The following is a 13770-nucleotide window of genomic DNA, read 5'->3' on the forward strand; positions in this document are numbered from 1 at the left end:
ATTTCTATACACTCACAATGACAGTGAAGAAAGAGAAATTAAGGAGTCAATCCCATTTACAATTGTACCCAAAAGCATAAGATACCTAGGAATAAACCTAGCCAAAGAGGGAAAGGATCTATAACCTAAAACTACAGAACACTTCTGAAAGAAATTGAGGAAGACACAAAGAGATGGAAAAATATTCCATGCTCATGGATTGGAAGAATTAATATTGTGAAAATGTCCATGCTACCCAGGGCAATTCACACATTTACTGCAATCACTATCAAAATACCATGGACTTCCTTCAGAGAGTTGGAACAAATCATCCTAAGATATGTGTGGAATCAGAAAAGACCCGGAATAGGCAGGGGAATTGTGAAAAAGACAACCAGAGCCGGGGGCATCACAATGCTGGATTTCAAGTTGTAAAAAAGCTGTGATAATCAAGACAGTGTTATACTGGCACAAAAACAGATACATAGATCAATGGAATGGAATAGAGAACCCAGAAATGGGCCCAACTCTATGGTCAACTAATATTCGACAAAGCAGGAAAGACTATCCACTGGAAAAAGGACAGTCTCACCCCCTTTTCTAGGTTGAGTTCTATCTTAAATATTTGACGGTTTGAAGAGAATCTTACCTTGAATATTTAAACTCTTGGAGCCTAAAGATTGTCTATCCAACCTTAAACATCTTGTATTTTTAAAATTTATTCCTACGGTATTCTTTAGCCATTAACATAATGTTACATTATCAATACTCTGTGATTTTTAAATGAACATAAAACAGTAGTAACACCTTTCAAGGAAAGTGCTAAGGGAAGAAACCATGCGTACTCTGGTGTCATCTGTAGCAGTTCAGTCTCTTTCACCTGAAGTATCCAGATAGGTTATGCTCTCTGAAAATGGTCAATAAATCCTCTTGGGTTTACTAGAGAAAATCAGATCCTTCCAAATGCCATTTTGTGTGCTGACACTCCTGTACACCAAAAAGTGGCTTGCACGCCTTGCTTTACCATGCACCCACAGGAAATAGCGGTGATAAAAACCATAAATGAAAATTTGACAGTTATATCAATGAGGGCTGGTAAATTTTGCTCCAGACACTGTAGCCTACTATTAACCCAAGTTGATAAAGCATGTTAAAGACATTTTTACGGTAAAGTTAAATTTTAACTAGGCTACAAAAAGTCACAACTAAAATAAAAATAAACTACAAAAGTGTTTTAATATTCCTGACTATACAACAGCTAAGACCCAAACTGAGAATAGATACTCCATAATGCTTAGCCCAAACTCAAGCAATTATTATAAAAAAAATCTATTCACCAGAGTACTACCACCAACAGCCACATTTCAAAGAACTGGGGGTGCTTTGTATCTTTACAGGAGACTGTTGTATAATGGATAAGCCCCGATAAACCTTACATCTTATTAATATGGTCTACCTACCATCACCTTCAGTAGATGGATTTACAGTAACGACAAACATAAAAACATTAAAATGTTAGGTCAAGCCATAGCTTACAAGATAGGAAATGGGCTACATTTTCCACTCTAAAAACATCAAAATTTATATTAAAGTCATTATGAAATTAAAAACTGAAAGTGAATTTAGTAATAAATTGAGATGAGAGAACTTAAATTAATTAAGCCATGAGGCACATACACATCACCCTCCTCAATCATCAAAACCTACATATAACCTACTAATTATTATATCATTATTAACCTATATTAACCTACTAATAATTATATCCACATCATGGGAAGTGTGTTTGGACTGATCAAACTGTACCTTAAGTAAAGCACCCAGGTTACACATAGCAGATTTCATTTAATATCAGCACCTTAACAAAGCTAGTCCAAACTTACCAAACTCAAGCTTTTTTAAAAAAGATTGATTTGAGAGACAGTGTGTGAGAGTGAGAACATGAGCATGAGAGGGGGAGGTGCAAAAGGAGAGGAAGAAGCAGACTCCCTGCTGTGCAGGGAGCCCCACAGAGGCCTAGATCCCAGGACCCCGAGATCATGACCTGAGCGGAAGGCAGACACTTAACTGACTGAGCCTCCCCAGTGCCCTAACAAACCCAATTATTATAAATGAACTTAAAAAACATGTATGTAAAATTAAAAGTTTAAGAAATGAAAATTTTAGTTGAGGCCATAGAAAAAGTACAATAAGAGAACGATAAACAAAATACTAAAAGCACTAAATACCTGCACCCCGATGTTTCTAGCAGCAATGTCCACAATAGCCAAACTGTGGAAGGAGCCTCGGCATCCATCGAAAGATGAATGGATAAAGAAGATGTGGTTTATGGATACAATGGAATATTCCTCAGCCATTAGGAACGACAAATACCCACCATTTGCTTCAACGTGGATGGAACTGGAGGGTATTATGCTGAGTGAAGTAAGTCAGTCGGAGAAGGACAAACATTATATGGTCTCATTCATTAGGGAAATATAAATAATAGTGAAAGGGAATAGAAGGGAAGGGAGAAGAAATGTGTGGGAAATATCAGAAAGGGAAACAGAACATGAGAGACTCCTAACTCTGGGAAACGAACTAGGGGTGGTGGAAGGGGAGGAGGGCAGGGGGTGGAGGCAAATGGATGATGGTCACTGAGGTGGGCACTTGATGGGATGAGCACTGGGTGTTATTCTGTATGTTGGCAAATTGAACACCAATAAAAAATAAATTTATTATAAAAAAAATAGCAAAGCTTACCCTCTTTCATTTTTCCCTAATGATTTACCCAGAAAATTAATGAGAACTTAACTGCCCTGAAACCAGATGAGCTACCTATATACAGTTTAAAGAACAAACCCGTTTATGAAGCACAATAGCGAGGTTTATAGGTAAACATGAAAAGCCTATCAAGCCTGGTGACAGTTGTTATCCAGAACTTTACTTTTTGATTCAACTTTAAACTTACCTTAAAAAATAATAACTTCAACATAAACTTTAATACTAATATAGAAAGGTACAGCCTTTAAATACAGGACACAACCTTCCTTGGAGAGTAATAAAAACCACACGATAGCTAGCCTAAACTAGCCGCCAATTAAAATATTTAAGTTCAACAATATATTCCCCTTTATTCTAATACTAAAGACCAACTCCTACAACCACCAGAGAGGAAATTAAAGCAATCATCAAACACCTCCCAAGACACAAAAGTCCAGGGCCAGATGGCTTCCCAAGGAATTCTACCAAATATTTATTTTTTTTTTAATTTTTATTTATTTATGATAGAGAGAGAGAGAGGCAGAGACACAGGCAGAGGAAGAAGCAGGCTCCATGCACCGGGAGCCCTATGTGGGATTCGATCCCGGGTCTCCAGGATCGCGCCCTGGGCCAAAGGCAGGCGCCAAACCACTGCGCCACCCAGGGATCCCCTACCAAATATTTAAAGAAGAAATAAGACTGATTCTACTAAAGCTGTTTCAAAGGATAGAAATGGAAAGAATACTTCCAAACTCATTCTGAGGTCAGCATTACCTTGATGCCAAACCAGACAAAGACCTCACCAAAAAGAATTACAGACCAATATCCCTGATGAACACAGATGCAAAAATTCTCAACAAGATACTAGCCAATAGGATCCAACAGTACATTAAGATTATTCACCATGACCAAGTGGGATTTATCCCCGGGATGTAAGGTTCATACAACACTCATAAAACAATCAACGTGATAGATCATATCAATAAGAGAAAATACAAGAACCATATGATCCTCTGCATTTGACAAAATACAGCATCATTCCTGATCAAAACTCTTCAGAGTGTAGGGATAAAGGGAACATTCCTCAGCATCTTAAAAGCCATCTATGAAAAACCCACAGTGAATATCCTTCTCGATGGGGAAACACTGGGAGCCTTTCCCCTAAGATCAGGAACATGATAGGATGTCCACTCTCATCACTGCTATTCAACATAGTACTAGAAGTCCTAGTCTCAGCAATCAAACTACAAAAAGAATTAAAAGGCATTCAAATTGGCAAAGAAGAAGTCAAAGAAGTCTTCCTCTTCGCTGATGACATGATACTGATATATAGAAAACCCAAAAGCCTCCACCCCAAGATTGCTAGAACTCCTACAGCAATTCGGCAGTGTGGCAGGATACAAAATCAATGCCCAGAAGTCAGTGGCATTTCTATACACTAACAATGAGACTGAAGAAAGAGAAATTAAGGAGCCCATCCCATTTACAATTGCACCCCAAAACATAAGATACCTAGGAATAAACCTAACCAAAGAGGAAAAGAATCTATACCCTAAAAACTACAGAACAATCATGAAAGAAATCAAAGAATACACAAAGAGACAGAAAAGCATTCCATACTCATGGATTGGAAGAATCAATATTGTGAAAATGTCTCTGCTACCCAGGGCAATTTAGACAAACCATGGGAGACTCCTAACTCTGGGAAACAAACAAAGGGTTGCAGAGGTGGGTGGGGGAGAGGTAATGGGGTGATGAGTAGTAAACAGGGCACAGGAGGAGATGAGCACTGGTTGCTATGCTTTATGTTGGCAAATTGAATTTAAATAAAATATAAAAAATTCAAACACTAAAGACAAACTCCTAACCTAATACTCAATTAATCCATCCATTAATAATTAGAGGAATTACTGTTCCACTGGGTAACATGAATTATTTCTCCTTGCATAAGCTTGTATTAGAAGGGATAATCACCGATAGTTAACAATAAGATAAATTTAACCGAATAATTCATTACTTATTAACCTAATTGTTATCCCACACAGGTATGCATCTAACGGAAGATTTTTAAAAATTAAAGGAACTCCGCAAACACAAGCCTCACCTGTTTACCAAACACTTTACGAAAGGGCCTTCACACTAATAGAGGAGGTAATACTAATCCAACCGATTTATATCTCATTCTGCCCAAGAACAGGGCATGTTAGTGTGGCACAGCCTGGTAACTCCTAAAACTTAGACTTTACTGCCAGAGGTTCAATTTCTCTTCCTACTGGCATGTTAATAATTAATCTGTCGGTGATTATACCTGTGTGACTTGCTGTAACATTCCTCACACTAATCCAGTGAAAAGTATCAGCCTTTCTGCAACTTCAGAGAAGAACACACATTGTGGGCCCCATGGCGCACTCTGATCCATCTCTGATGCTCTCGGGCTCTTCATTAAGGAACCAATACACTGACTCACAACATCGATACCCACATTTATTGGGGCACCAACCCTAGCCCTCACTTGAGCCCTAAGAAGGTGGATTCCAACTACTCATACCATATCCATTAATTATTACAAACCTAGGTGTATTATTTATAAAGTCATATCTAGCTTAGCTATTTATTCCATTTTCAGGTCAGGGTCAGGCTGACATGCACATTCAAAACTCTCACTACTGGAGCCCTGTCAGCAGTGGCACAGTTTCCTACAAAGTAGTGGCAGTTATCCCACCACCAGTCCTGTTGATATGTAGATTGTTTATACTCTCAACACTAATTATTACCCAGAATATCTAGGACTAATTTTTGCACCTTGATCATGAGCTGTCATGTGACTTATCTCAACCCCAGCAGAGAACAACAGTCACTGTGGGACCAATGGAAGGACAATTGGAACTCAGTTCTGGTTTCTACACTCAATGTGCAGCAGTTCCATTAGCGCCGTTCTTCTAGGAGAAAATGCTATTATAAATAATATTTTTACAACAGTTGTGCTTTTAGAAGCATTCCACAACCCCTCCATACCAGATTGTATACAATTAACTTTATTATCAAAACCCTTTTCTATCTCTTTTGCATGAACTTGAACATCTTACCCATGATTCCAATAGGTCAACTCATGCATCCCTCTCTTTTATTTTTTTTAGACTTTTATTTATTCATGAGAGAGACACACAGTGAGAAAAAAAAAAAAAACAGAGCCGGGGCATCACAATGCCAGATGTTAGGTTGTACCACAAAGCTGTGCTCATTAAGACGGTGTGGTACTGGCACAAAAACAGACACATAGATGAATGGAACAGACTAGAGAACCCAGAAATGGGCCCTCAACTCTATGGTCAACTATATTCAACAAAGCAGGAAAGACTATCTGCTGGAAAAAAGACAGTCTCTTCAATTAATGGTGCTGGGTAAATTGGACAGCCATGTGCAGAAGAATGAAACTAGACCATTCTTTTACACCATACTTAGATAAACTCAAAATGGATGAAAGATCTAAATGTGAGACAAGAATCCCTCAAAATCCTAGAGGAGAACACAGCAGGCAATACTCTTTTTGAACTTGGCCACAGCAACCTCTTGCAAGATACATCCATGAAAGCAAAAGAAACAAAAGCAAAAATGAATTATTGGGACTTCCTCAAGATAAGAAGCTTCTGCACAGCAGAAGAAAGAGTCAACAAAACTCAAAGACAACCTACAGAATGGGAGAAGATATTTGCAAATGACACATCAGATAAAGGGCTAGTATCTAAGATCTATAAAGAACTTACTAAACTCAACAGCAAAGAAACGAACAATCCAATCATGAAATGGGCAAAACATGAACAGAAATCTCACAGAGGAAGACATAGACATGGCCAACAAGCACATGAGAAAATGCTCCGCATCACAGGCCATCAGGAAAATGCAAATCAAAACCACAATGGGATACTACCTCACACCAGTGAGAATGGGGAAAATTAACAAGACAGGAAATAACAAATGTTGGAGAGGATGTGGAGAAAGGGGAACCCTCCTGCACTGTTGGTGGGAATGTGAACTGGTGCAGCCACTCTGGAAAACTGTGTGGAGGTCCCTCAAAGAGTTAAAAATAGAACTACCCTATGACCCAGCAATTGCACGGCTGGGGATTTACCCCAAAGATAAAGATGCAGTGAAATGCCAGAACACCTGCACCCCGATATTTACAGCAGCAATGTCCACAATAGCCAAGCTGTGGGAGGAGCCTCAGTGTCCATCGAAAGATGAATGGATAAAGAAGATGTGGTTTATGTATACAATGGAATATTCCTCAGCCATTAGAAATGACAAATACCCACCAATTGCCTCAACGTGGATGGAACTGGAGGGGATTACTTCACTGAGTGAAGTAAGTCAATCAGAGAAGGACAAACATTATATGGTCTCATTCATTTGGGGAATATAAAAAATAGTGAAAGGGAATAAGGGGGAAAGGAGAGAAAATGAGTGGGAAATATCAGTGAGGGTGACAGAACATGAGAGACACTTAACTCTAGTAAACGAACAAGGGGTAATGGAATGGAAGATGTGCGGGGGCATGGAGTGACTGGGTGACGCACACTGAGGGGGGCACTTGACAGGATGAACATTAGGTGTTGTGGTATATGTTGGCAAATTGAACTCCAATTAAAAATAAATAAATAAATAAATAAATAAATAAATAAATAAAATGCAGGAAAAATGGACCAGGAAAATCCATGTGCACATGAAGATATGTCCTTTTATTTGGGGAGAAAACCCTCCACATATGACACTGATTTAGCACTCACTGAACAGTTCTGGGGCACATAACCCTTCTTACACCATTCTCTCGCCAAAAAATGTAATTATAGTAACTGATTTAGAAAAATCATATAACACACTTTGAAGGTAGGTGTGTTATACTCCCTCAGCTAACTACCTAAATAAACAGAATTACTATTAGCAAGACGTGGGAAGGGGAATGGCTTTAAAAAAGATAAGGCACCAAAGGCAGAAAGAATTACAGAAACAAAGGGGTGATAAACAGTATCAAATCCTGCAGAGAGATCAAGGTAAGTAATGACTGAAAAGTGATTATTACATGAGGTATCCAGAATTCAAAGCTTCTTCTAACAAATGAGAAATCCGTGGACACCATCTTTAGCTTATGAATGAACAAAAAGTGTGGGCCAGCTTACCAATGAGGAGTTGGAGAGAGAAAACATTAGAAAATAACACAAGATACAGAGATTTGATCTTTTCAAAAGAGAGTTCATTATACTAACAATAGGTCAAAATGCTAAAGCTATGGTAGTTATAGGTCAAGGAAAATTTAAAGAAGAAAATTAATTGATGGATCTTGGGTAAGACCTGGGATATACTTAAAAGGGCCGTCCTTAAAGACCATAGTGCCATTGTTTAGATCAGGAATTCTGGTGTCCTGCAACTGTAGATACAAATTCTGCCTCTGACAATTGATCCCTCTGGAACTCAGTTTCTCCACGAATAAAATGATAATAAAACAGTTGCTATCTTATGGAATTTTATAAAGTAAAAATGAGATAGTATGCTTAGTACAGTGGTTTGCATGGTGAATAAATAATTATCTTTTAATATTATCTTTGCTTAATAAACATTTTCTTAATAACAGGTATTTATTTTTTCATATCCAATATTTTATCTGATATAGAGATAAATGCATGTCTTATGACAATAATGTGTCTTGAACAATGTATTATGAATAATTTCAATATGAATATATGACATGCATGATAAATTCTACAAAAAAGAAAACAACCCACAGATGAGGTGAAGCAAAATGAAATTTATTAAACAGTTTCAGCCTGATGATCTCTATTTGACCGGTGAAATAAAATATCCAGGTGACAAGAATGTGCAAGTTAGTATGAGAATATTAATGTTAGAGATTATTTGGTTGTGAGAATTAAGTGGTCAGGGGAAATGCCTTGAAATCAGTAACAAGAAAAAAAATGCCTGTTAATGTAATAAGAAGGAAAATACCCCATTTAATCTCCATCTAAAGTACTCATTTTTTCCCTTTTTATATAATCACTCCCCTGATCATTATAATAATTCTATTTTCTTTATATTTTTTCCAATTAAATGCTTTCTAACTCTAGAATATGAACCACAGAATAATCTAGCAACATACACAGAAAGCCTGTATTTGATTTCTTGTTTTGTGGGTTTTTTAGAGAGGGTTGGGGAGAGGGGCAGAGAGAGAGAGCAAGGGAGAGAATCTGAAACAAGCTCCATGCTGAGCATGAAGTCAGATGTGGGGCTTCATCTTACAATCCTGAGGTCATGACCTAAGCCAAAATCGAGGGTTGGACACTTAACTGACTGAGGCACTCAAGCGCCCCAAGAAACCTATATTTGTACCACTGATTCTCACCTTTCTTCATTTTCTATCTTTAGGTGATTTGAAAATCAGCTCTTCTGTCCAAGTCAAGGGATGCATTAAATAATTCTGTGGTTTCTGAGTTTGTGTTGCTGGGACTCTCTAGTTCTTGGGAAACTAGAGTTTTTCTCATGTTGATTGATATTTTCCTTGATCTATTTAAGGATCATCCTGAAAAATCTCTTCATTTTCTTTTTGGTAATCTTTGATTCTCACCTACATTCTCCTATGTACTTCCTACGGGCCAACCTGTCCCTCATAGATGTGGGACTTTCCTCTACAACAGTCCCAAAGATGATTGGGGACCTTTCAAATGAATACAAGATAATTTCCTTCCAAGGTTGCATGACACAGATATGCTTCATCCACATCATGGGAGGAGTGGAGATGGTGCTGCTCATAGCCATGGAATTTGACAGGTACACGGTGATCTGTAAGCCTCTTCACTATCTGAACATCATGAACTCTAAAATATGTGTTTCATTTGTAATCACTGGCTGAGTGATTGGAGTGACCCATGCTATGTCTCAGTTTGCTTTCATTATAAACTTGCCTTTTTGTGGTCCTAATGAAGTAGACAGCTTTTACTGTGACTTTCCCAGGATCATAAAGCTTGTGTGCACAGATGGAGCCAAGTTTGAGTTTATTATTGCTGCCAACAGTGGCTTCATGACTATGGGTGCCTTCTTCCTGCTAATCCTTTCCTATGTTTTCATTTTAGTCATTGTCTGGAAATGTGCTTCAGGAGATGTGTCCAAAGCATTTGTCACACTGTCAGTTCACATCTCTGTGGTGGTTCTATTTTTCACTCCATGCATGTTTCTCTATGTCTGGCCTTTCCCCATATCATCAATTGACAAATACTTGTTCATTGCTGACTTTGCTATCAACCCGGTCTTGAATCCTGCCATCTATACATTAAAAAACAAAGACATAGAGGTAGCCATAAAAAGACAGAGCAAATGGGGACATTATCTCAAATTTTGCTGACTGAATCTGGTTGTGAAACTCTACACCTATATATCCATCAGCCTATTCGAAATTTTCACTTAGGTTTCTGATACTTAACACATCCAGATCTGGATATATCTTCCTCATTGGATAGATTTCTAATACTTCTGTATAGCATTTACTCCTTACCTTTTACTACCATAGAAATTGTGAATCACTACACTACGGGTTATTTTAGCAGACAGCATCACTATCTACTAAATAATATTTATAATTGAAATTATTATCATTTTGATCATAGAAGGATATAATTACATCCTTCCTTTTCCCAGAGGTTTGCAAATGAACTGTCAACTTGCTTTGGATAATGTCAGAAATCATCATATCATATATGCATAGGACTAGTAATCTATCTAGTTACTCAGGTTGTACTTTCTCAGAAGAAGATCCAAAAACAAAAACTGATCCAGAAGAAGATCCAAAAACAAAAACAAAAACTGTCAGTAATTTATGTGAAAGTTGATTTTTGGAAACATCATTAAGGAAATGGAAAGTGAGACATCAAGGATGCTTATGTTGACAAAGGTAATTGAGATTCAAGCCTATTATGGCCTGCTAGGGGACTCTATAAATTGTGGCTTAGAATTATCCTAATTGAAGGTAAAGAAAGCTGGAATACTTTTTCTTTATTTTCAAAGAGTGCATTAATTCCTTGACATGTCTAGGTTTTCCCACACAGAATACTGTGCATTAAAGGAATCTGTCAGATAGACTTTTGGGTGCTGGCAATAAAGAATCAATCATCTCTTTGTTTGGAAATAATAAATGTCAAGGTATATTCCACTTTTCAAGACAGTCTCTACTTAACATCACTTCATCTTGCTATAGATTTTTAAAGCAGTAGCTAGATAAGATAATGCTGGGTTGAGAATCACTATTTTAAAAGTCATTATGGATTTTCATTATAGACCTCATGTTAAGTGCTAACTTCAAGTATTTGGTCCCTACTGAGGCCTATCAACTAGCCAGAAATGTTTTTTCTTTTGTTTGTTTCTTTTCTTCTTTCTTCTGTTCTTTTTCTTCTTTCTTCTTGTTTTCTTCTTTTTTTCTCTATGTTTTTAAATTCCTTTATTTAAGTATAATTATCATATAGTGTTATATTAGTTTCAGGTGTATTCAATATGATTCAACATCTCAATGTATTACTCAGTGTTTACCACGATAAGTGTAACTACCATCTGTCACCAAGAAATGTTATTACCATCTTATTGACTATATTCTAGATGCTGTACATTTCATCTCTGTGATTTATTTATTTTGTAACTAAGAATCTGTATTTCTCATTCCCCTTTATTTATTTCACCCATCCATCTACTCATCTTCCCTCTGGCAACCACCAGATTGTTATCTGTATTTAAGAGTCTGGTTTGGTTTTTTGTTTTGTTTTATTTTGCTTTGCTTTGTTGTATCTCTCTTTTCTTTGTTCATTTGTTTTAAATTCCACGTATGAATGAAATCATGTTTTACTTTCTCTGTCTGACTTATTTCACTTAGCACTGTACCTTCTAGGCCCATCCATATTGTTGCAAATGGCAACATCTCATTCCTTTTTTATGGCTGAGTAATATTCTATTGTGTGGATAGATAGATAGATAGATAGATAGATAGATAGATAGATAAAGATGTGGTATATATATATATACCACATCTTTATCCATTCTCCTATTGATGCACATGGGTTGCTTCCATATCTTGGTTATTATAACTAATGTCATTATAAACATAGTGGTGCATTTATCTTTTTAAATTAGTGTTACAGAAATGTTTTCTTTTTATATACATTTTTTATTGAAGTTCAATTTGTCAACATATAGTATAACACCCAGTGCTCATCCTGTCAGGTGTCCTCCTCAGTGCCCATCACCCAGTCACCCCATCTGCCTTCCACTTCCCTTGTTCGTTTCCCAGAGTTAGGAATCTCTCATTGTTTGTCTCCCTCTCTAATTTTTCCCACTCAGTTCCTATCCTTTCTCCTACAATCCCTTTCACTATTTTTTATATTCCCCATATGAGTGAAACCATATAATGATTGTCCTTCTTCGACTGACTGACTTCACTCAGCATATCTTCCAGATCCATCCATGTCGAAACAATGGTGGATATTCAGCCTTTCTAATGGCTGAGTAATGTTTTCTTATTATACAAAAGCTGCAGATGATGGAAGAACATTGTTTTAAATCATAAATATTGATGCTGAGATTCACCTATAGGAACTAACAAATTCTCCCTATGCTATCCATATGTGTCTCAGTAAATTCAAACACCACTGCATCAACTCTAGACCACTGGCCTCCTAGAAATTATCCCAAGGGGAAAAGTCCATGAATTTGAGGGAAATATATTTCCCATTCTCTGGCATACATGTGACTTACAAAAATGTCTATACTATTTTGCTACTTTGTTCTCACCAGGTCCAACAGCATTATATCATCATGGTAATGGACCTGTATGATGTCCTACAGAATAGAAAACTGGAGAGTTGATAGAGCCCTGAGACAGAATACTGAATATATGTAGCTACATCTGCCAGAAGATAGCAAAATGCTTCTGAAAATTTTTGCTAATAACTTCTGGGGAAGATAGTAGAGTAAGAGGACCCTAAACTCACCTTGTCCCATGGATACAACTAGATAACACTTGCATAAGGACAAATAACCCAGAAAAGGACCCAAAGACTAGCTGAATATACTCCAGAAATGAATGGAGAGAGAGGCTATACTGAAGAGGTAGGAAGGATGAAGACTCAGTGGGAACCTAAACCCTACAGGTTTGACCACCAGAAGGAAGGAGCCATGGGTGTGGAGAGGAGCAAGAAATGGACTAGTACACTGGGGAGCCTACAAGAAGAAGAGAAATCCTAACAGCATATGGCTTTTAAAATCAGAAGGGCTGAATTTCATAAGTCCTTACCACCCGTGAGACATAAAGCCTAGAACTTTAAAACTCAGCAGGCTCGGCAAGCCTGGGTGGCTCAGTGGTTGAGCATCTATCTTTGGTTGGGGTCATGATCCTGGGGTCTGGGATTGAGCCCACATTGGGCTCCCCAAAGGGAGCCTGCTTCTCCCTCTGCCTACATCTCCGTCTCTCTTTGTGTATCTCTCACAAACTAATAAATAAAAATCTTTAAAAATAAATAAATAAAAAGTAAAAATCAGCAGGCCTAACAACATGGACAGAACTAAAGTGTATTATGCTAAGTAAAATAAGTCTGAGAAAGACAAATACCATATGATTTCACTCATATGTGGAATTTAAGAAAGAAAATTGATGAACATAGGGGAAGGGAAGGAAAACTAAAATAAGAGGAAAACAGAGAGAAAGGCAAACCATAAGATATTCTTAACTATAGGGAATAAACCAGTGGTTGCTGGAAGGAAGGTGAGTGGGGACATGGGGTAACTAGGTGATAGGCACTTGAAGTAATGAACACTGGGTGTTGTATTTAACTGATGAATCACTGATTTCTACCTCTGAAACTAAGCCACTATATGTTAATTAAATTGAATTTAGAAACAAAAAAAAATCAGCAGGCCAGCTCTAAGAGACCCCAGAGGGCAATAGGAAGCTGTGCGCATGACCTTAAAGAGATAGCATAGCAAACAGCCCACAGAGATACAGCTTGGAAGCAACAGTTTGAATGG

At 37.5% G+C, this 13770-nt stretch overlaps 1 pseudogene; it reads left to right on the top strand.

Moving 5' to 3' along the window:
• Positions 1–7678: 7678 nt before the first annotated feature.
• LOC112919829 (olfactory receptor 4F15-like) lies at positions 7679–10108 on the top strand (annotated as a pseudogene).
• Positions 10109–13770: the final 3662 nt, after the last annotated feature.

Source organism: Vulpes vulpes, chromosome 15 (assembly GCF_048418805.1).
Source record: "Vulpes vulpes isolate BD-2025 chromosome 15, VulVul3, whole genome shotgun sequence".
Classification (NCBI taxonomy): Eukaryota; Metazoa; Chordata; class Mammalia; order Carnivora; family Canidae; genus Vulpes; species Vulpes vulpes.